This window comes from Cherax quadricarinatus, chromosome 72, assembly GCF_038502225.1.
Source record: "Cherax quadricarinatus isolate ZL_2023a chromosome 72, ASM3850222v1, whole genome shotgun sequence".
In the NCBI taxonomy this organism is placed as follows: Eukaryota; Metazoa; Arthropoda; class Malacostraca; order Decapoda; family Parastacidae; genus Cherax; species Cherax quadricarinatus.
The window spans coordinates 2635500-2661281 of record NC_091363.1 but is presented as its reverse complement, the minus strand read 5'-3'; the positions used below and the strand labels follow the sequence as shown (position 1 = coordinate 2661281).

At 42.0% G+C, this 25782-nt stretch overlaps 1 protein-coding gene across 1 annotated transcript in view; it reads left to right on the top strand.

Moving 5' to 3' along the window:
* Nucleotides 1-25782, top strand: part of Glut1 (Glucose transporter 1) — a gene marked incomplete in the record, with an annotated part of 492009 nt that overhangs the window by 287380 nt on the left and 178847 nt on the right.

The following is a 25782-nucleotide window of genomic DNA, read 5'->3' as shown; positions in this document are numbered from 1 at the left end:
TCTTTGTTTGGTACAACTGTAGATATGGTGGGCATGGTCAAAAGATTTAGATCGTATTACAGTTTTGGGTGGAAATTTTTTTTTTTTTTTTTTTTTTCATTGGAAGGAAGAGAGGGGGGGGGTAAAATATATTGATGTGGCATAGAAATATTCAATTCAGTGTTCTATCAAACTAGTAAGTATTTACACATTGTCTTTGTGGATGACCATCACTTGGCATGGGGTCTTTGTATGAGTAATGATGATAATAATAATAATCATAAGTTTATTTCAGCATGATGCACTCTTTATACAAGGTGAATGACAATTGGATGATATTATTATTTTTTTTTTTATTATCACACTGGCCGATTCCCACCAAGGCAGGGTGGCCCGAAAAAGAAAAACTTTCACCATCATTCACTCCATCACTGTCTTGCCAGAAGGGTGCTTTACACTACAGTTTTTAAACTGCAACATTAACACCCCTCCTTCAGAGTGCAGGCACTGTACTTCCCATCTCCAGGACTCAAGTCCGGCCTGCCGGTTTCCCTGAACCCCTTCATAAATGTTACTTTGCTCACACTCCAACAGCACGTCAAGTATTAAAAACCATTTGTCTCCATTCACTCCTATCAAACACGCTCATGCATGCCTGCTGGAAGTCCAAGCCCCTCGCACACAAAACCTCCTTTACCCCCTCCCTCCAACCTTTCCTAGGCCGACCCCTACCCCGCCTTCCTTCCACTACAGACTGATACACTCTTGAAGTCATTCTGTTCGCTCCATTCTCTCTACATGTCCGAACCACCTCAACAACCCTTCGTCAGCCCTCTGGACAACAGTTTTGGTAATCCCGCACCTCCTCCTAACTTCCAAACTACGAATTCTCTGCATTATATTCACACCACACATTGCCCTCAGACATGACATCTCCACTGCCTCCAGCCTTCTCCTCGCTGCAACATTCATCACCCATGCTTCACACCCATATAAGAGCGTTGGTAAAACTATACTCTCATACATTCCCCTCTTTGCCTCCAAGGACAAAGTTCTTTGTCCTTGGATGAATATGCAGAAAACCCCTACATATGCAGAGCATTTTGGGCAAGCTTAAGACTAACTTAAGATTAATAAGGCAATAACACTTGGGTGAGTGTAGGTATAAATTTAGGAGTTTACAATGAATACAAGGGAAGTGAGTGGAAAATGCTTGCTAAACGAGGGAGGTCGGAGGTCGTTTTTGATCATAACATTCTTTAAGCAAGGCTCAACTACAATTATTCTGGCAACTTAGCGAGTGAAATCTGATTGAAATTAATATATACAGTGAAATATAGTAATGAAACCACAAAACAAGAGGTACTGTAAATGTAGAGTAAATGTTTTTATTTTTTTGAGAATTGCAACAACTTATTTCTCTGTGTCTCTTATGAATGCAAATATCAATTCTGATATCAACCTCTTATTGAACTGCACAAATAATTCTAACAGTAATTGCCATTACTACACTGCTAGTCAGGCTAAAACTCTACTCAGTGCCACCAAGAACATTACAGTTTTCATTTATAATGACAGATCATTGAGTAAATACTGTGATGACCTCCATGCATTACTGAAGTTGCTAAATGCTACTATAACTTTCATTATTCTTACTGAAACCTGGCTCAAACAAGATTTGACAGACATATATACCATACTTGGTTACACAGCCATACATAACTGCAGGCCTGACCAACTAGGAGGAGGCACTGCCATTTACTACTCTGATGAACTTGAATGTGTGAAATTTACTTGCACAAAGGACAACAATGGTGAATATATAATAGCTAAATTCACATCAGAAAATCTTAAAAAACCTATTACAGTTAAAACAGTCTACGGATTACCACACACAAATACTTACACTTTTGGTGGTTTACCTGGAGTTTACCTGGAGAGGGTTTTGGGGGTCAATGCCCCCGTGGCTCGGTCTGAGACCAGGCCTCATGGTGGATCAGGGTCTGATCAAACAGGCTGTAACTGCTGGCCACATGCAAGCTGACATACGAACCACAGCCTGGTTGGTCAAGTACTGACTTCAGGTGCCTGTCCAGTGCCTTCTTAAAGACAGACAGGGGTTTTTGGTAATCCCCCTTATGTATACTGGGGGCAGTTGAACAGTCTTGGGCCCTGGACACTTATTGTGTTGTCTCTCAATGTACTTGTGGCACCCCTGCTTTTCATCGGGGAAATGTTGCATTTCCTGCCAAGTTTTTTACTTTCAAAGGGAGTGATTTTCATGTGCAGGTTTAGTACCAATCCCTCCAGGACCATCCTAGTGTATATTATCATGCATCTCTCTCACCTGCATTCCAAGGAATACAGATCAAGGGCCTTCAACCGTTTCTAGCAATTTAGGTCCCTTATCGTACTTGTGTGCTCTGTGAAAGCTCTTTGTACACTCTCCAGGTCTGCAGTGTCACCAGCCTTGAAGGGGGCCATTAGTGTACAGCAGTATTCCAGCTTAGAGAGCACAAGTAATTTGAAAAGATACATTGTACAACTATGTATCATGTCTTAATAAACTATTATTATTGTTAAGAGAATCATCATGGGCTTGGCATCCCTAGTTTTGGAGGTTCTCATTATCCATCCTATCATTTTCCTAGCAGATGAAGTAGATACATTGTTGTGGTCTTTGAAGGCAAGATCCTTTGACATTATCACTCCCAGGTCCTTAGAAACATGATAACTGACTCAGTTGAATAAACACCACCTGTTACTTACAGGAGACCTCAACATAAACCTCATCCAAGCAACTGACCCTCCAGTAACTGATTTCACAAACACTGTGAACAACTGCTTGCTACGACCTTCTATAGCTAACCCAACAAGAATCTCTGAGACAAGTTCCTCATTACTTGACCATTTCTGGACCAACACGATATCTCCACTACAAGCAGATATAATCACAGACAACACTATAGACCACTCTGGAAAGACCTGGAGAGAGTTCCAGGGGTCAACACCCCCTGCAGCCCGGTCTGTGACCAAGCCTCCTGGTGGATCAGAACCTGATCAACCAGGCTGTTACTGCTGGCTGCACGCAATCCAGCGTACGAGCCACAGCCCGGCTGGTCAGGTACCAACGTTAGGTGCTTGTCCAGTGCCAGCTTGAAGACTGCCAGGGGTCTATTGGTAATCCCCCTTATGTATGCTGGGAGGCAGTTGAACAGTCTCGGGCCCCTGACACTTATTGTATTGTCTCTTAACGTGCTAGTGGCACCCCTGCTTTTCATTGGGGGGATGTTGCATCGTCTGCCAAGTCTTTTGCTTTCGTTGTGAGTGATTTTCGTGTGCAAGTTCGGTACTAGTCCCTCTAGAATTTTCGAGGTGTATATAATCATGTATCTCTCCCACCTACATTCCAGGGAGTACAGGTTCAGAAACTTCAAGACTCAAGAAAGATATTTCGCCTGCATGGCGAGCCATCGGTAAATAGTTTAATATTATCACTAGTTGACATTGGCAGAGAGAACTGGCTGAAAGCAGTAATATTGACAAAGATGTCAAATTTTTTTTACATAAAACCCAAAACCTCTATAACATGCATTGTCCAATTAAAACAAAGCAGATCACAGCAAAGAGACTAAACAGCTCATGGTTAACAAATAGTATCCTCAAATCCATTGATAAAAAGCACCAACTTGAAAAACTGTTCAGATTAGGCCTGATTACTAAAGAATTGGCTGAATACACAGCAATACTCACAAAACTAATGTACAAAAATCAAAGCAAATGTGTTACGAAAATATATTTATTGAAATAAAAGGTGATATGAAAAGGACCTGGTAAACCCCCTCCAAAATTTTTGGCTCTAGAAAACTGTTTAGAAGGAGAGAGAAATTTAACTAAACCAGATGAACCTCACATACAGCCTATAGACACGGCCAACAAATTTAATGTTTTCTTCTCTACTGTAGGATCAAAGCTAGCAAGCAAAATTCCTAGCTCAGATACCTAGCTGAAAGACTTCCTCACTGGCAACTATCCAAATACTCTATATCTAGTACCAACTAATTCTACTGAAGTCTCACTCATCATTAAATCATTAAAAAACAAGCAGGAGATATAGATAACTTGCCACCATTCATATATAAAAAAGCTGCTCGTGTGCTGTCATCCATTATTGCAACACTGTTTAACAAATCTGTAGAGTCTTCAGCCTTCCAATCCATACTCCTCTCTCAATCCCCTCAGGGAAGATTCCTTGATGTTGGTGAAGGGCTCTTGATTTAGGGAATTGGATCTGTGCTCCAGTTCCCCAAATTAAGCCTGAATGCCTTCCACATCCCCCCCCCCCCAGCGCTGTATAATTCTACGAGTTTAGTGCTTCCCCTTGATTATAATAATAATAATCCTCTCTCAATACTAACCAAACCAACCAAAATAACTTCTAATCAGTTATTATGTGACCTCTAGTCTACTAAACATTTGCCAATCCATGAAATATTACTGCTTGAACCATTAATTGCAGTATTGTTTTTATTTTGTGCAACTTCAAGATTATTATTCTTTAAAACCTCCACATCACATTAATATTAAGATTAAATAAAGATTTTAATAAAAGTTAACCACTCTTATCTTGTCTAGATTTAAGTACTTATTATGTACTAGGATTAGTCTGCTCAAAATGCCCTGACATGATAGTGGCTTTCTTTGTACTTAGCAAACCAAAGTTGTAATTACACATTGTAACCTTTACAAAGAAATAAAATCTTCATTCTTTTTTTTTTACCAAACTGCAGCCAGCCGAGATTAGATTCCATGTCACATTCTCTCGCCTCAAAAGAGAGAATAATGTTCAAGTCGCCTTAATCACTCAACCAGCAGTGTTAGGACTGCTGGTTGAGTGGTTAAGGTGATGTGAACATTGTTCTGTCTCTTGAGGCAGGAGAATGTGATGCAGAATCTAATCCCGGCTAGTCGCAGTTTGGTAAATGATAGTGCAATTAATACAGTATACCCAAAGAATCTTGGTGACCACTCAGGTTCTAGTGATGAAGGTGTTTATTAGATATTACTACCTGATGGTATCCAATCCCAAGGCTATACAAAATAAAAACTGTTCTTGTACTCTGTCTTTCTTAGTGAGGAAAACACTGTCTTTATCAAGCATCTGCATGAGAAATTGATGACTGACAACTGAGTTAAGTCAGGGGATGGAGAAAGTCTCACAAGCGACTACTTGTTTGTAGTTACAGGAGCATAACTTACCTCTTGGTATTTCATCTTCATTATTAGTCTCTTAATGTTTTCTAAATTTTCTCTTAGTTGTAGCACCTCCTCATCTTGTAAACCATTCCATTGTTCTACCACTAGCAGTAATAATAATAATAATAATAATTCATATCTTTAAAACATAGATGAATATTGTGTACAGATTTGGCACAGCTCTGGGATTATAACTTTCATACTTTCTAAGTAAAGTTGAGACTTTACTTAGAAAGTATGTGAAGCATGTTTAGAAGACACAATATAGTATTTTACTTATAATCTACTTAATATTAGTACAAATATTTAGATAAGGATTTGTCATATAAAGTTTTTGTATCAGTTCAACATGAATATTTTCTGTATATGACAAGTGGTTTAGATTACAAGAAAAAATTTTAGTATCATTTTGCAGCTCTTTATCCTCAGTTTATAGTTATGGCTTCTTGTTCTAGTTCATGGAGTTAGTCTTCCTTGTCAGTTTTTTATATTTCATATCATGTTCCTCCTCATGGCGGCTAAAGATGGAATAAACAATGATTTTATCTTTTCATTGTAACTACAGGAGGGCCCAACTTATACAGGGGGTTAGGTTCCTGGCTGTTGCTGTAAAGTGAAACATAACTTTTTTTCACTTTCACGTGCATATAAACGTTTACACTATCTTATATTAAGTGAACAATAGAGCTAGAACTAAAAAATGCATATATAGTACACATATTACTTATCTTAAAATGTTTTCATCCTTATAGTGATTGGTGGATATATTTATTGTAGGAAGTCTGAATAACTGAAAAAATGGGTATAATTGAAAACTGCTGCATTAGCAATGTGCCATAAAGTGAAGCTCTGTAAAGTGGGGCCAGTCTGTATTTATTTTATTTAGGCCAATAAAAGGGGTCATAATAAGCGTGTATGCACCTGGAGAAGAGAGGAATGTAGAGGAGGAGAGAGAGATTTTGGGAGATGTTAAGTGAATGTATAGGAGCCTTTGAACCAAGTGAGAGAGTAATTGTGGTAGGGGACCTGAATGCTAAAGTAGGAGAAACTTTTAGAGAGAGTGTGGTAGGTAAGTTTGGGGTGCCAGGTGTAAATGATAATGGGAGCCCTTTGATTGAACTTTGTATAGAAAGGGGTTTAGTTATAGGTAATACATATTTTAAGAAAAAGAGGATAAATAAGTATACAAGATATGATGTAGGGCGAAATGACAGTAGTTTGTTGGATTATGTATTGGTAGATAAAAGACTGTTGAGTAGACTTCAGGATGTACATGTTTATAGAGGGGCCACAGATATATCAGATCACTTTCTAGTTGTAGCTACACTGAGAGTAAAAGGTAGATGGGATACAAGGAGAATAGAAGCATCAGGGAAGAGAGAGGTGAAAGTTTATAAACTAAAAGAGGAGGCAGTTAGGGTAAGATATAAACAGCTATTGGAGGATAGATGGGCTAATGAGAGCATAGGCAATGGGGTCGAAGAGGTATGGGGTAGGTTTAAAAATGTAATGTTAGAGTGTTCAGCAGAAGTTTGTGGTTACAGGAAAGTGGGTGCAGGAGGAAAGAGGAGCGATTGGTGTAATGATGATGTAAAGAGAGTAGTAAGGGAGAAAAAGTTAGCATATGAGAAGTTTTTGCAAAGTAGAAGTGATGCAAGGAGGGAAGAGTATATGGAGAAAAAGAGAGAGGTTAAGAGAGTGGTGAAGCAATGTAAAAAGAGAGCAAATGAGAGAGTGGGTGAGATGTTATCAACAAATTTTGTTGAAAATAAGAAAAAGTTTTGGAGTGAGATTAACAAGTTAAGGAAGCCTAGAGAACAAATTGATTTGTCAGTTAAAAATAGGAGAGGAGAGTTATTAAATGGAGAGTTAGAGGTATTGGGAAGTTGGAGGGAATATTTTGAGGAATTGTTAAATGTTGATGAAGATAGGGAAGCTGTGATTTCATGTATAGGGCAAGGAGGAATAACATCTTGTAGGAGTGAGGAAGAGCCAGTTGTGAGTTTGGGGGAAGTTCGTGAGGCAGTAGGTAAAATGAAAGGGGGTAAGGCAGCTGGGATTGATAGGATAAAGATAGAAATGTTAAAAGCAGGTGGGGATAAAGTTTTGGAGTGGTTGGTGCAATTATTTAATAAATGTATGGATGAGGGTAAGGTACCTAGGGATTGGCAGAGAGCATGCATAGTTCCTTTGTATAAAGGCAAAGGGGACAAAAGAGTGCAAAAATTATAGGGGGATAAGTCTGTTGAGTATACCTGGTAAAGTGTGTGGTAGAGTTATTATTGAAAGAATTAAGAGTAAGACGGAGAATAGGATAGCAGATGAACAAGGAGGCTTTAGGAAAGGTAGGGGGTGTGTGGACCAGGTGTTTACAGTGAAACATATAAGTGAACAGTATTTAGATAAGGCTAAAGAGGTCTTTGTGGCATTTATGGATTTGGAAAAGGCATATGACAGGGTGGATAGGGGGGCAATGTGGCAGATGTTGCAAGTGTATGGTGTAGGAGGTAGGTTACTGAAAGCAGTGAAGAGTTTTTACGAGGATAGTGAGGCTCAAGTTAGAGTATGTAGGAAAGAGGGAAATTATTTCCCAGTAAAAGTAGGCCTTAGACAAGGATGCGTGATGTCACCGTGGTTGTTTAATATATAGATGGGGTTGTAAGAGAAGTAAATGCCAGGGTCTTGGCAAGAGGCGTGGAGTTAAAAGATAAAGAATCACACATAAAGTGGGAGTTGTCACAGTTGCTCTTTGCTGATGACACTGTGCTCTTGGGAGATTCTGAAGAGAAGTTGCAGAGATTGGTGGATGAATTTGGTAGGGTATGCAAAAGAAGAAAATTAAAAGTGAATACAGGAAAGAGTAAGGTTATGAGGATAACAAAAAGATTAGGTGATGAAAGATTGGATATCAGATTGGAGGGAGAGAGTATGGAGGAGGTGAATGTATTCAGATATTTGGGAGTGGACGTGTCAGCGGATGGGTCTATGAAAGATGAGGTGAATCATAGAATTGATGAGGGGAAAAGGGTGAGTGGTGCACTTAGGAGTCTGTGGAGACAAAGAACTTTGTCCTTGGAGGCAAAGAGGGGAATGTATGAGAGTATAGTTTTACCAACGCTCTTATATGGGTGTGAAGCATGGGTGATGAATGTTGCAGCGAGGAGAAGGCTGGAGGCAGTGGAGATGTCATGTCTGAGGGCAATGTGTGGTATGAATATAATGCAGAGAATTCGTAGTTTGGAAGTTAGGAGGAGGTGCGGGATTACCAAAACTGTTGTTCAGAGGGCTGAGGAAGGGTTGTTGAGGTGGTTCAGACATGTAGAGAGAATGGAGCGAAACAGAATGACTTCAAGAGTGTATCAGTCTGTAGTGGAAGGAAGGCGGGGTAGGGGTCGGCCTAGGAAAGGTTGGAGGGAGGGGGTAAAGGAGGTTTTGTGTGCGAGGGGCTTGGACTTCAAGCAGGCATGCGTGAGCGTGTTTGATAGGAGTGAATGGAGACAAATGGTTTTTAATACTTGACGTGCTGTTGGAGTGTGAGCAAAGTAACATTTATGAAGGGGTTCAGGGAAACTGGCAGGCCGGACTTGAGTCCTGGAGATGGGAAGTACAGTGTCTGCACTCTGAAGGAGGGGTGTTAATGCTGCAGTTTAAAAACTGTAGTGTAAAGCACCCTTCTGGCAAGACAGTGATGGAGTGAATGATGGTGAAAGTTTTTCTTTTTTGGGCCACCCTGCCTTGGTGGGAATCAGCCAGTGTGATAATAAAAATAAAAATAATAAGCTATTTCAGAGTTCTCTTATGGTCCTTTTCTTGCTTTACTATATTTTTAAGTTCAGACATTACATCAGTCCCATGCATTCCAGTTATGGTCTAATGTACTGTATACTATTGTAAATGACTCCTTCAACATTTCCAAGTTCATATATCAACAGAATGGTATTTTAAACTTAGCCAGTGTTGCATGGGAATTTCTCACTACAATACAATATATTCATGTTTATATCTGGTGCCTATTTTTTATCACTGATGTCTTCTAGGTCCCTTTCTTTGTCTGAACTCTTTGATGTTTTATCACATAATTTGTAATCTGTGTTGGGCCTCTTATCACTTTCACACCTTTATTTTATATTTCATGCTCTCACATTAAATTTTACCATCCATTTCTGACTCCACTTGCTCAGTCTTTCCAGGTCTTTTATTGTTCATCTTGCATAGGATTTTTTGCATCATTTGTAATCATGTTCTTGTACTGTTGGCATGCCTCTGGCAAGACAGTGATGGAGTGAGTGATGATTGAAAGTGTTTCTTCCTTTTTGGGTAACCCTGTCTCAGTGGGAAATCATCAATGTGTTAATACAAAAAATAACTCCTAATTCCTTCTAGCAAGTCATTTATGTTGATTAAAATGTTGAAATGAGCACTGATCCTTTGTGACTGTTTCCTGACACTTCTATAGCACTGTATAAAGGACAATAAGGGTTTTTACTTTTCACCTTAGTGGGTTACCAAGTGACCATCTGCTAGATTCCTGAAAAATTCTTGCTGAGTCTAGTGGTATCTACCCCAGTGAAACCTAGACTACAATATAAATAAAAGGTCGAATGTGTGAATTTGTCCTGAAAAAATTTAAATCAAGGTATATGCTGTATATGAAAAAAGATAAGAGAGTATTTGACCCAAATGTACCATTTTTGGTTTTCAGCCTAGTGCTTATGAGTCTCAACATTCTAACAGTGAAAATAAATGGTATAAAATACCGACACTATGGAAACATAAACACATATGCAGTTTAATGTGATCCTTTATTGACAACGTTTCGCCCACACAGTGGGCTTTTTCAAGTCACAAATAGATCTGTTTGTGACTTGAAAAAGCCCACTGTGTGGGCGAAACGTTGTCAATAAAGGAACACATTAAACTGCATATGTGTTTGTTTCCATTCTAATAGTATTGACTCACCATTGTTTGACAGGTTGTTTGGAAGTCCATATGGGCAGGAGTACATATAATGATCAGGATCTTTCTAGCTAGCAGGACATTGACTTTAGCCAACCCCTAGTTACAAATGTACGGTTTTGCTCAAGACATGCTAGAGCAAATTCTCTACCTGTGCAAACAGGCCGAAGAAGCCCATAAGAAGTTTTGTTTGCAAGCACAAAGCTAAACAGGTTGGGTCTCCTGTCTCAATGCTATGATACTTTGAGTTCCCACCTCCACTGCACAACTTTCTCCACCATAATTTTTTTTTATAGAGGAGTTCCCTTAAGGGCTCTTTATTATATCTAATTATATCAGTATTATAAGAATTACAGTATATGTAAATACTTTGCTTTGGGTATCTGCACGCATGGTATATCTGGTAAAACAGGTGGGACATGCACCTTTGACCATCCCAAAAAATGCCGCACCCACACGACAACAGGAGAGTGCAACCTCCCCTCCTGTAACTTATTCCACCCAGAAATGTGTCACTCATCAATCCATGAAAGAAATTGCTATAATGCATACTGCCAGGCACATCACCTAAAGGGGACTAGAAGAGACAGACCAGCCAGAGGGAAGGGGAGCCATAACCTCTCTTGGGACAGAGGATTTTTAGGGCTAGGAGGGAAAAAGACTGGCAAGAAATGACAATAATCCTTCACCAACTGAAAACACTTCTGGAGCAGAGGCACGGACATAGGCCTCTACTCCAGAACAACAGATATTAGAGCCAGTGAATAAAACCCCCTAAATTCCACCAATATAATGACATTTGACTTTGCAAGCATACAGGGTCTAAAGCCGTCAAAAAACAACAAAATTCCTTACGATGAAATTAAGACACATGTGCAACATCTGGGTGTCTTTATTGTAGACGTTTCGCCATCCAGTGGCTTTATCAATACAAATTCCAGGACATAACTTGAAGATAGTAGAACTATGTACAGATGATGAGGTAATCAGTCCCTCAACCTAGGAGTAGGTGCGAAGAGCACCGTAGTCGTGTAGATTGTATTGATAAAGCCACTGGATGGCGAAACGTCTACAATTAAGATACCCAGATGTTGCACATGTGTCTTAATTTCATCTTGTCGGTATTGTATACCATTTTTGTACAAAATTCCTTACATCAAGGGGCTGCTCACGGAGTCAAATGCAATGTTTGAACCTTTCACAGAGACCCACAAAGGATCATTATGACAACGAAATATGGATCCCAGGTTATAACCTATTCCGATGCGACAGACTAAACAGGCAACAAGGGGGGGGTTGGTCTGTACGTCAGAGTCGCTCATATGCACAGATCTACTGAACACCTCAATTGATGTAGTTGAAGTTTTGGCGGTAAAGATTGAAAAACCAAAACCTTGTCATTGTGGTGGTATACAAGCCTCCAGATGCAACTTCCTAGCAGTTCCAGGAGCAGCTTGTGAAAATTGACCAGTGTCTAGAAAATCTAACTCCTTCCCCAAACATCTTGATACTAGGAGATTTCAGCTTGAAATACCTAAAATGGAGGAGTATAGCAAACACTGTTTTAGCAGAGATCACCCCGGGTGACAGCTCAGGTGAAAATTCACACACAAGAACTATTAAATCTCTGCAACAAATTCGCCTTAAACCAGCAAATAGTAGAGCCTACAAGACTAGAAAATACACTGGACCTCACCTTCACTACAATGACGATCTGCTATGTATGCTCTGCATACAGGGGGCTTTTGGCATATACACCCAACTACAGTGGACCCCCGGTTTACGATATTATTTCATTCCAGAAGTATGTTCAGGTGCTAGTACTGAACGAATTTGTTCCCATAAGGAATATTGTGAATTAGATTAGTCCATTTCAGACCCCCAAACATACACGTACAAACACACTTACATAAATACACTTACATAATTGGTCGCATTGGGAGGTGATTGTAAAGCAGGGTTCCACTGCACGATACGTAATTCCTTGTACAGCTATGTATCATGTAAAAATAAACTATGAATATAACTGTATCAAAGACAATACACTCAGATCACAATATAATAGAGGTACAGATATGTATGCACAGGGCTTCTGACCAGCAAAATGTGAGCAGTCATGAAGATCTCTTCATGAAATTCAATTTCAATAACAAAAACATACAATGGGATCAAGTAAACCATGTCCTAAATGAAACAAGCTGGGAAGATATCCTAAACAACATGGATCCAAATATTTGCCTTGAAAAATGAATTCTGTGTGGTTCTTGAGATCTGCTCAAGGCACATTCCATTAAGAAAAAGAAAGAGAAAATGTAAACTAGAAAGAGAGAGAGACTCCCTATACAGACGAAGGTGAAGAGTCAGAGCTGCTGAGTGGGACCTGTATGTCAGAAATGCGAAGGGAGGCACTAGTCAATGAAATTGCAAATACCAAACTTAGGCGACAAGAATCACAGGAAGAACTAAAAGCCATAAAGGAAATAGAAAAAAACAAAACAAAAAATACTTCTCTTATGCAAAATCTAAGGGAAAAACAACATCTAGTATTGGGCCCCTGCTTAGGAGGGATGGGACATACACAGATGATAGCCAAGAAATGAGTGAGATACTTAAGTCCCAATATGACTCAGTGTTTAGCGAGCCACTACCCAGACTAAGGGTCGACAATCCAAACGAATTCTTTATGAACGAAACCCAAAATTTGGTCATCCCAAAACTCTCGGATATTATTATAGCTCCACAAGATTTTGAAGAGGCAATTAATGACATGCCCATGCACTCTGCCCCAGGCCCAGACTCATGGGACTCCGTGTTCATCAAGAACTGTAAGAAGTCCCTATCGCGTGCCTTCAGCATTTTATGGAGAGGGAGCATGGACACAGGGGTCATCCCACACACACTAAAAACAACAGACATAGCCCCACCCCACAAAGGGGGCAGTAAAGCAATTGCAAAGAACTACAGACCGATAGCACTAACATTCCATCTCATAAAAATCTTTGAGAGGGTTCTAAGAAGCAAGATCGCCAACCACCTAGATACCCATCAATTATACAACCCAGGGCAACACGGGTTTAGAGCAGATCGCTCCTGCCTGTCCCAGCTCCTGGACCACTATGACAAGGTCCTGGATGCTGTAGAGGATAAACAAAATACAGATGTAGTATACACAGACTTTGTAAAAGCTTTTGACAAGTATGACCATGGTGTAATAGCACACAAAATGTGTGATAAAGGAATAACAGGAAAAATTGGTAGACGGATCTATAACTTCCTGACAAATAGAACACAAAGAGTAATAGTAAACAGTAAAGTATTAGACAGCCACGGTAAAAAGCTCTGTTCCACAAGGCACAGTACTTGCTCCCATTCTATTCCTCATCCTCATTTCTGACATAGACAGAGATCTAAGTCATTGCTCTGTGTCTTCCTTTGCGGATGATGCCCAGATTACCATAGCAGGGACCTCCACCAAAGACACCGCAAGACTCCAGTCGGACATCAACCAAATCTTCGACTGGATCACGCAAAACAATATGAAGTTCAACGAGGAGAAATTTCAACTACTCGGATATGGGAAACTTGAGGAAATTAAAAAGTATCAGGGTATACGTCAAATTCTAACCATGCAGTAGAGCGGAAAAGTAATGTGAAGGACCTGGGAGTGAAAATGTCAGAGGACCTCACCTTCAAAGACCACAACAATGTATCTACCTCATCTGCTAGGAAAATGGTAGGATGGATAATGAGAACCTTCAAAACAAGAGAGACCAAGCCCATGATGATTCTCTTCAAATCACTTGTGCTCTCTAGGCTGGAATACTGTTGTACACTAAAGGCCCCCTTCAAGGCTGGCGACATTGCAGACCTGGAGAGTGTACAAAAAAGTTTCATGGCACACACAAGCACGATAAGGCACCTAAATTACTGGGAACCATTGAAGGTCCTTGATCTGTATTCCCTCGAACGCAGGTGAGAGAGAAACGTGATAATATTCACTTGGAAGGTCCTGGGGGGGGATTGGTACCAAACCTGCACGTGAAAATCACTCCCTATGAAAGCAAAAGACTCGTCACGAAATGCAGCATTCCCCCAATGAAAATCATGGGTGCAACAAGTACACTGAGAGACAACACAATAAGTATCTGGGGTCCAAGACTGTTCAACTGCCTCCCAGCCTTCATAAGGGGGACTACCAATAGATCCCTGGCTATTTTTAAGAAGGCACTGGACAGGCACCTAAAGTCAGTACCTGACCAACTGGGCTGTGGTTTGTACGTCAGCTTGCATGTGGCCAGTAGTAACAGCCTGGTTGATCAGACTCTGATCCACCGTGAGGCCTGGTCTAGGACCGAGCCATGGGGGCATTGACCTCTGAAACTCTCTCCAGGTAAATTCTAGGTTGTCAAACTGAACTTGTGGTCATTTCAGATATATACTGTATAACTATTGTTTTTGTATTTGCTCTCAGCAGATGGAGGATCAAGCCTCCACCATGTCTTGCAATGAATGACCCAAATAGGTTTAGTGCTTAACATGAATTAAAAAAAAAATTTAGATTTTTTTTTTCAACAAGTCGGCCGTCTCCCACCTAAGCAGGGTGACCCAAAATGAAAGAAAACCCCCAAAATGAAAATACTTTCATCATCATTCAACACTTTCACCTCACTCATACATAATCACTGTAAATTTAGAAATATGTATATCATTTTAATTTTAATTAATCTGATTACCTCTCCCCCCTCCCTTTCTCAGGCATGTATGATCCCCACAGACTTAGTATTTCCCCATGAATAATGCTGTAACAATCCACCGTGATGTGAGGGTGCTGGTAGTCTTCCTAAGTTCATCACAACTCATTCATTAAAAAGATCATTTTCAATTATGAAAATTTACTTGTGTGTAGAATTTAATGAGAGACAGTAATGCCCACCTCCCCAGGTCAGCTGTTTCTACTCTGCATGTTCCAAAGAACTTTAGTGGCTGACCCTAGCCATACAAAATGGGAATTAAAAATATACACACATTCATGAACAATTAGCCCTCCACTTTCGCGAGCTTTGAACATTCATGAATGCCATGCTGCCCGGTTTTCATGTGTTTTATGTTTTCGTGTGTTTTATGATTGTTCATGGTTCAGTAGGTTAAGGAAGCAGTGTTGTTAGACTAAGTTAATGCTATTATTATATTTCCCTACAATATATTTGCACATTAAAACATTCGTGAATGCTACAGTACAGTATTATTATATTTCCCTACATCATATTTGCGCACCAAACATTTGTGAATTTTCAAGATTCACAAGGTTCTTGATCCCCTAACCCTCGTGAATGTGGAGGGCCTCCTGTTTACACACACACACACACACACACACACACACACACACACACACACACACACACACACACACACACACTCACACACATGGAGCGGGGAGAGAGAGGGCCTAGTAGCAACCGGTGAAGAGGCGGGGCCAGGAGCTAGGACTCGACCCCTGCAACCACAAATAGGTGAGTACAAATAGGTGAGTACTCACACACTCTCACACTCTCACACTCTCACTCTCACACACACACACACACACACACACACACACACACACACACACACACACACACACACACACACACACACACACACACACACACACACACACACACACACACACACACACACACACACACACACACACACACACAGGACTACAAAGAGATCTGGACAGGCTACAAGCCTGGTCCAGCAACTGGCTCCTAGAATTTAACCCTGCCAAATGCAAAGTCATGAAGATTGGGGAAGGGCAAAGAAGACCGCAGACACAATATAGTTTAGATGGCCAAAGACTGCAAACCTCACTAAAGGAAAAAGATCTGGGGGTGAGTATAACACCGAGCATATCTCCTGAGGCGCACATCAATCAGATAACTGCTGCAGCATACGGGCGCCTGGCAAACCTACGGATAGCGTTCCGATACCTCAGTAAGGATTCGTTTAAGACTCTGTACACCATCTACGTCAGGCCCATACTGGAGTATGCAGCACCAGTTTGGAATCCACACCTAGTCAAGCACGTCAAGAAATTAGAGAAAGTGCAAAGGTTTGCAACAAGACTAGTCCCAGAGCTACGGGGATTGTCCTATGAAGAAAGGTTGAGGGAAATCGGCCTGACGACACTGGAGGCCAGGAGGGTCAGGGGAGACATGATAACGACATATAAAATACTGCGCGGAATAGACGAGGTGGACAAAGACGGGATGTTCCAGAGATGGGACACAGACACAAGAGGTCACAATTGGAAGTTGAAGACTCAGATGAATCAAAGGGATGTTAGGAAGTATTTCTTCAGTCATAGAGTAGTCAGGCCATGGAATAGCCTAGAAAGTGATGTGGTGGAGGCAGGAACCATACATAGTTTTAAGGCGAGGTATGATAGAGCTCATGGGGCAGGGAGAGAGAGGACCTAGTAGCAATCAGCGAAGAGGCGGGGCCAGGAGCTGTGACTCGACCCCTGCAACCACAAATAGGTGAGTACAAATAGGTGAGTACACTCACACTCTCTCACTCTCACACACACTCTCACTCTCTCTCTGAGTGAGTAAACTTTCAGTCTAATGGAATAGGAGAGATTTGGTGGTCAGTAATGGAGATTGTGGTGGATGGCAACAAGACTGTTTTGCTATGTTCTTAACAATAGCCGACAGTTCTGTAACCAATGGCCATTGTTGTTTCCGAATTAATTGACTTGGAGGATTTTATCCAGTATTTTTGAAGTCCATTAAATCCAGGATTTACATACAAGAATGAATGAATGAAAAAGAGAGTGAGAGGTAGAGATAAATTAAACAGAATAGTGAATGAGTGAGAGAATGAGCAAGTGTGCCAGTGTGTTTGCCTGTACAAACAGAAAATAAATATTTGCTCAAGAATAGAATTATTCCTTGTTTTAGTGTGCAGGTTTTACTAGGAATTGAAGTAGTTTTAATTGCCCCAGGGGTTCGTATAAAATAAATACAGTACTGTATTAGTGCATTTGTTCTGTAATGCAGAAAGAGGGTTAATTAACAGGAGGCACAGCAGCCATATACCACAAACACATGTCACTGTATTGCACATTTTTGCTTATATGTATTCTTTGCTTTAACAAACAAGTTTATAAATAGGCTTACTGACTGGCACAAAGCAAATATTTAATGATTTCTTATTGTAAGAGAACCACCCTTCGCTGCACCACTCAGTGCTGGTCATGTTCAGGAAAGTGACTTTATTATAAGATGTTTATGCGCTAGTTTACCCTTGTTTCCATTGTTGTTATTTATGGATTTTTTTTAGAATTATATAGATAGCTCTAGAATTAAGAGATAGGCCTAGAATTAAGGAATAGCTCTAGAACTAAGAGATAGGTCTGGATTTAAGAGATAGCTCTAGATTTAAAAGTTAACTGTAGAATTAAGAGATAGTTCTGGGTCACAATGAATTTCGGAAAACAGTGTTGTACTATATTGATCATTTCATAAATGAAACACAAATGTGTTTACTGACTGGATACTTGCCACTGTTATGTGTATCTGCAATGTATACATGAGCTGTGCATCCACATATTACATATGGGCTGTGTATCCAGGATCTACACAAAAGCTGTATATCCATGATGTACACACGAGTTGTGTTTATCCTGGCTGACACACAGGCTGTGTGGTCACCATGTACATGTGTAATTTTGAAAGAGGGTGATGGGTGATTACACACAACCTATAAGAAAATAAATGTCTTACAACTTGTTAAAAATAAATACAAATGTATATATTTACTGTACAGTACCACTAAACTTTTGGTTGCAATTTAAACTCTGAATTACCCATACAGGAGGGCTCCACTTATACAGCAGGTTAGGTTCTTGGCTACTTCTGTAAAGCAAAAGTTGCTGTATAGTGAATCATAGCCTTTTTTTTTTTCACTTTCAGATATACATATAAAAACCTGATAACATGTTTACACTATCATATATTGAGCAACAGAGCTAGGCCTAAAAATGCATATATAGTACACACATTACTTACCTTAAAATATTTTAATCCTTAGCTTATAGTGAGTGATGAATATATTTATTGTAGGAAGTCTCAATGAATGAAGATCTGGTCCAGTTGAAAACCACTTCATTAACAAAACGCTGTAAAGCGAAGCACTGTACAGCGGGGCCCTCCTGTACTTCAAACAATGCTTAGGAAAATGCCACAAACAGCTTAACGGGTTTTAATGCTTATGGAAGCTATTGAGCATTATGAAGTGATGTCACTAAAGCTATGTACGTATGTTGCTGGAGCTATATGCTGTATGAGACTAAAATACACTCATACAGCAACAGGGAGGCTGGCTTCATCATTTTAATTTTTTATTTCAAAGAAAATTTGATTTGATCCAATGTGCTTTAAGCAAACAAAAGCTATTTGGTGTTAATGAGGACAACCTTCAGTATTTAATGTATAATACAGTTTATTATTTCATGTAGAAATATTTTATTTTTAATGGTAAATACTTTATACATACAAAATTCATTTGGGTACTCTGCTCATGGAGTAATTTTGTGTATTATTTATTTTTATCACATCATATATAATATTTATCATGCTGTGTCATCAGTTTCATAATTTTTTTCCAATATGCTAAAGAAAGGTGATAATACTTAAAGAAAATGTATGCATACAACTGAAGAATTTTTTGACAAGTGAATGTGGTAAGAGTTTTAGCAATGTATTTGAGTTTTGTTTTGCTACTAGCTCAGAGACTAGGATGAAAGTAAAGTTTTCCCAGGATTTTACAATTATGTGATGTATTTGAATGTTTGTCTCAAGGGTAAATCATCAAAAGTTAATGTGTGGGAGAGACAGTTAACTTAGGTGGAACAGTTGTGCCCTATACCCTCCTCTGTGGTGGAACACTTGTGCCCTATACCCTTCCCTGTGGTAGAACACTTGTGCCCTATACCCTTCCCTGTGGTGAAACAGTTGTCCTATACCCTTCCCTGTGGTAGAACACTTGTGCCCTATACCCTTCTCTGTGGTGAAACAGTTGTCCTATACCCTTCCCTGTGGTGGAATAATTGTCCCTTACCCTTCACTGTGGTGGAACAATTGTGTCCCATACCCTTCCCTGTGGTGGAACAATTGTCCCATACCCTTCCCTGTGGTGGAACAATTGTCCCATACCCTTCCCTGTGGTGGAACAATTGTCCCATACCCTTCCCTATGGTGGAACAATTGTCCCATACCCTTCCCTGTGGTGGAACAATTGTCCCATACCCTTCCCTGTGGTGGAACAATTGTCCCATACCCTTCCCTATGGTGGAACAATTGTCCCATACCCTTCCCTATGGTGGAATTGTCCCATACCCTTCCCTGTGGTGGAACAATTGTCCCCCATACCCTTCCCTGTGATGGAACAATTGTGTCCCATACCTTTCCCTGTGGTGGAACAATTGTCCCATACCCTTCCCTGTGGTGGAACAATTGTCCCATACCCTTGTGGTGGAACAGTTGTCCCATACCCTTCCCTTTGGTGGAACAATTGTCCCATACCCTTCCCTGTGGTGGAACAATTGTCCCATACCCTTCCCTGTGGTGGAACAATTGTCCCATACCCTTCCCTGTGGTGGAACAATTGTCCCATACCCTTCCCTGTGGTGGAACAATTGTCCCATACCCATGTAGTGGAACAATTGTCCCATACCCTTCCCTGTGGTGGAACAATTGTGCCCCATACCCTTCCCTGTGGTGGAACAATTGTGCCCCATACCCTTCCCTGTGGTGGAACAATTGTCCCATACCCTTCCCTGTGGTGGAACAATTGTCCCATACCCTTCCCTGTAGTGGAACAATTGTGTCCCATACCCTTCCCTATGGTGGAACAATTGTGTCCCATACCCTTCCCTATGGTGGAACAATTTTCCCATACCCTTCCCTGTGGTGGAACAATTGTCCCCCATACCCTTCCCTGTGGTGGAACAATTGTCCCATACCCTTCCCTGTGGTGGAACAATTGTCCCATACCCTTCCCTGTGGTGGAACAATTGTCCCATACCCTTCCCTGTGGTGGAACAATTGTCCCATACCCTTCCCTGTGGTGGAACAATTGTGTCCCATACCCTTCCCTATGGTGGAACAATTGTGTCCTATACCCTTCCCTGTGGTGGAACAATTGTCCCATACCCTTCCCTGTGGTGAAACAATTGTCCCCCATACCCTTCCCTGTGGTGGAACAATTGTGTCTCATACCCTTCCCTGTGGTGGAACAATTGTCCCATACCCTTCCCTATGGTGGAACAATTGTCCCCTACCCTTCCCTGTGGTGGAACAATTGTCCCCTACCCTTCCCTGTGGTGGAACACTTGTCCCCCATACCCTTCCCTGTGGTGGAACAATTGTGTCCCATACCCTTCCCTGTGGTGGAACAATTGTCCCATACCCTTCCCTGTGGTGGAACAATTGTCCCATACCCTTCCCTATGGTGGAACAATTGTCCCATACCCTTCCCTGTGGTGGAACAATTGTCCCCCATACCCTTCCCTGTGGTGGAACAATTGTCCCATACCCTTCCCTGTGGTGGAACAATTGTCCCATACCCTTCCCTGTGGTGGAACAATTGTCCCATACCCTTCCCTGTGGTGGAACAATTGTCCCATACCCTTCCCTGTGGTGGGACAATTGTGTCCTGTACCCTTCCCTGTGGTGGAACAATTGTCCCATACCCTTCCCTGTGGTGGAACAATTGTCCCATACCCTTCCCTGTGGTGGAACAATTGTCCCATACCCTTCCCTGTGGTGGAACAATTGTCCCATACCCTTCCCTGTGGTGGAACAATTGTCCCATACCCTTCCCTGTGGTGGAACAATTGTGTCCCATACCCTTGCCTGTGGTGGAACAATTGTCCCATACCCTTCCCTGTGGTGGAACAATCTTCCCATACCCTTCCCTGTGGTGGAACAATCGTCCCCCATACCCTTCCCTGTGGTGGAACAATTGTCCCATACACTTCCCTGTGGTGGAACAATTGTCCCCCATACCCTTCCCTGTGGTGGAACAATTGTCCCATACCCTTCCCTGTGGTGGAACAATTGTCCCATACCCTTCCCTGTGGTGGAACAATTTTCCCATACCCTTCCCTGTGGTGGAACAATTGTCCCATACCCTTCCCTGTGGTGGAACAATTGTCCCATACCCTTCCCTGTGGTGGAACAATTGTCCCCCATACCCTTCCCTGTGGTGGAACAATTGTCCCCCATACCCTTCCCTGTGGTGGAACAATTGTCCCATACCCTTCCCTGTGGTGGAACAATTGTCCCATACCCTTCCCTGTGGTGGAACAATTGTCCCATACCCTTCCCTGTGGTGGAACAATTGTCCCATACCCTTCCCTGTGGTGGAACAATTGTCCCATACCCTTCCCTGTGGTGGAACAATTGTCCCATACCCTTCCCTGTGGTGGAACAATTGTACCCTTCCCCATACCCTTCCCTGTGGTGGAACAATTGTCCCATACCCTTCCCTGTGTGGAACAATTGTACCCTTCCCCATACCCTTCCCTGTGGTAGAACAATTGTCCCGTACCCTTCCCTGTGGTGGAACAATTGTCCCTGTGGTGGAACCCCATACCCTTCCCTGTGGTGGAACAATTGTGTCCCATACCCTTCCCTGTGGTGGAACAATTGTCCCCCATACCCTTCCCTGTGGTGGAACAATTGTCCCATACACTTCCCTGTGGTGGAACAATTGTCCCCCATACCCTTCCCTGTGGTGGAACAATTGTCCCATACCCTTCCCTGTGGAACAATTGTCCCATACCCTTCCCTGTGGTGGAACAATTTTCCCATACCCTTCCCTGTGGTGGAACAATTGTCCCATACCCTTCCCTGTGGTGGAACAATTGTCCCATATCCTTCCCTGTGGTGGAACAATTGTCCCCCATACCCTTCCCTGTGGTGGAACAATTGTCCCCCATACCCTTCCCTGTGGTGGAACAACATACCCTTCCCTGTGGTTGTCCCATACCCTTCCCTGTGGTGGAACAATTGTCCCATACCCTTCCCTGTGGTGGAACAATTGTCCCATACCCTTCCCTGTGGTGGAACAATTGTCCCATACCCTTCCCTGTGGTGGAACAATTGTCCCATACCCTTCCCTGTGGTGGAACAATTGTGTCCTGTACCCTTCCCTGTGGTGGAACAATTGTGTCCCATACCCTTCCCTGTGGTGGAACAATTGTCCCCCATACCCTTCCCTGTGGTGGAACAATTGTCCCCCATACCCTTCCCTGTGGTGGAACAACCCTTCCCTGTGGTTGTCCCATACCCTTCCCTGTGGTGGAACAATTGTCCCCCATACCCTTCCCTGTGGTGGAACAATTGTCCCCCATACCCTTCCCTGTGGTGGAACAATTGTCCCCCATACCCTTCCCTGTGGTGGAACAATTGTCCCATACCCTTCCCTGTGGTGGAACAATTGTGTCCCATACCCTTCCCTGTGGTGGAACAATTGTCCCCCATACTCTTCCCTGTGGTGGAACAATTGTCCCATACCCTTCCCTGTGGTGGAACAATTGTCCCCCATACCCTTCCCTGTGGTGGAACAATTGTCCCATACCCTTCCCTGTGGTGGAACAATTGTCCCATACCCTTCCCTGTGGTGGAACAATTGTCCCATACCCTTCCCTGTGGTGGAACAACTGTCCCATACCCTTCCCTGTGGTGGAACAATTGTCCCATATCCTTCCCTGTGGTGGAACAATTGTCCCATACCCTTCCCTGTGGTGGAACAATTGTCCCATACCCTTCCCTGTGGTGGAACAATTGTCCCATACCCGAACAATTGTCCCGTACCCTTCCCTGTGGTGGAACAATTGTCCCATACCCTTCCCTGTGGTGGAACAATTGTCCAATACCCTTCCCTGTGGTGGAACAATTGTCCCATACCCTTCCCTGTGGTGGAACAATTGTGTCCCATACCCTTCCCTGTGGTGGAACAATTGTCCCATACCCTTCCCTGTGGTGGAACAATTGTCCCCCATACCCTTCCCTGTGGTGGAACAATTGTCCCATACCCTTCCCTGTGGTGGAATTGTCCCATACCCTTCCCTGTGGTGGAACAATTGTCCCATACCCTTCCCTGTGGTGGAACAACTGTTCCATACCCTTCCCTGTGGTGGAACAATTGTCCCATACCCTTCCCTGTGGTGGAACAATTGTCCCATACCCTTCCCTGTGGAACAGTTGTCCTATACCCTTCCCTGTGGTGGAACAATTGTCCCATACCCTTCCCTGTGGTGGAACAATTGTCCCATACCCTTCCCTGTGGTGGAACAATTGTCCCATACCCTTCCCTGTGGTGGAACAATTGTGTCCCATACCCTTCCCTGTGGTGGAACAATTGTCCCATACCCTTCCCTGTGGTGGAACAATTGTCCCATACCCTTCCCTGTGGTGGAACAGTTGTCCCATACCCTTCCCTGTGGTGGAACAATTGCCCCATACCCTTCCCTGTGGTGGAACAATTGTCCCATACCCTTCCCTGTGGTGGAACAATTGTCCCATACCCTTCCCTGTGGTGGAACAGTTGTGTCCCATACCCTTCCCTGTGGTGGAACAATTGTCCCATACCCTTCCCTGTGGTGGAACAGTTGTGTCCCATACCCTTCCCTGTGGTGGAACAATTGCCCCATACCCTTCCCTGTGATTGAACACTTTTTTTTCACATGTATAAGGACACATAATTCAGATTAAAGCTTTATTTCGGTTGATATTTTGCTGAGGATTGAACTTTATTAATTCTTGATCAATCAGTCTTGTATCATTTCTTGATGAACCTCAATCCTGAGCAAACCACTTGACGTAAATACACTTAGGATGTTCGGTCTGACTTGGACCATTAACTAGTCGGACCAAAACGTCATATCAAGTTTCTCCTATGTGCAGGTTATTTATGTATTGTTCCAGTCATGGTACTGTGCCTTTTTGTTCTTCATCTAAAGTAAAGGCTTTGTTCTGCATTATATATCTTCATACTCTATTTTGTTGCCCCAGTCACTACTTGTACCATGAACCTTTTCCGTTTACTATAATTATATTATCTTACATGCAGATGTGTTTTTCTGTTGCATTATTTTATTTTTTTGTACTTAATTATTACACAATTATTTTAAGTTACCACAGTACTATGCTTCTTTTTTGTGTTTATGTGCATGAATTTTTTTTATTTCTTTATATGCTGTGTGTGTGTGTGTGTGTATAATCGCCTATTTGTACTTGCCTATTTGTGGCTGCAGGAGTTATGACATAGCTCCTGGCCCTGCCTCTTCACTGATCGCTACTAGGTCTCCTCTCTCCCTGCTCCATGAGCTTTATCAAACCTCGTCTTAAAACTGTGTATGGTTCCTGCTTCCACTACATCACTTGCCAGACTATTCCACTTCCTGACAGCTCCATGACTAAAGAAATACTTCCTAACATCTCTGACTCACCTGAGCTTCAACTTCCAATTGTGACCCCTTGTTTTTGTGTCCCATCTGTGGAACATCCTGTCTCTGTCCACCTTATCAATTCCTTGCAGTATTTTGTATGTCTTTATCATATCTCCCCTAACCCTCCTGTCCTCCAGTGTTGTCAGGCCGATTTCCCTTGACATTACTCTTATCTCTGGAACTAATCTTGTTGCAAACCTTTGCACTTTCTCTAATTTCTTGATGTGTTTGACCAGGTGTGGGTTCCAAATTGGTGCTGCATACTCCAGTATGGGCCTGACATACATGATGTACAGAGTCTTGAACTATTCCTTACTGAGGTATTGGAATGCTATTCTCATGTTTGCCAGGTGCCCACATGCTGCAGTAGTTATCTGGTTGATGTGTGCCTCAGGAGATGTGCAGATCTGTATCCTTGAGTGAGGTTTACAGTCTTTGGCCACCTAGCCTATACTCTGTCTGTGGTCTTCTTTGCACTTCCCCGATCTTCATTACTTTGCATACGGCAGGGTTAAATTCGAGGAGCAGGTTGCTGGACCAGGCTTCCAGCCTGTTTAGTTTCTTTGTAGCCCTGCCTGATCCTCATTATGTGTTCACAGAATTGGTTATGAGTTGTGTTTTCTGGGGTTATGACACTTCCTCACCCCCACCTCATGGATCATGTGCATGTGTGTGCAACTGTTTGTGTGTGTGCGTGTACTCCCCTAATTGTGGTTTGTGTGTGCATGTGCACGTGTGCGTTCCCACGTGTGTGATAACACACAGTATTTGTGATTACCTGTTTGTAGGTACAGAAGCAGAAGTTAGTTCATAGTGTCCTGTCTTCGGTAGTTAAGTACTGTACTATGACTTAAAAAATGTTAAATTGAGAATGGTTGTAGCACCTCTGAATTCCTCTTGTAAGTTATTCCATTGATCTAAGACTCTGCAAAGAAAACTTTTTAGTGTCATTTCAACAACTTTTCTTCCTTAGTTTTTATTTATGGCTTCTCCCTGTTCATGGTATTAGAAAAATCTTCCATTTTAATTATGTCAAAGTCCTTTGACAATTTTATCCTTGGTTATCCCAGCTCCTGGTAGCTTCCTTC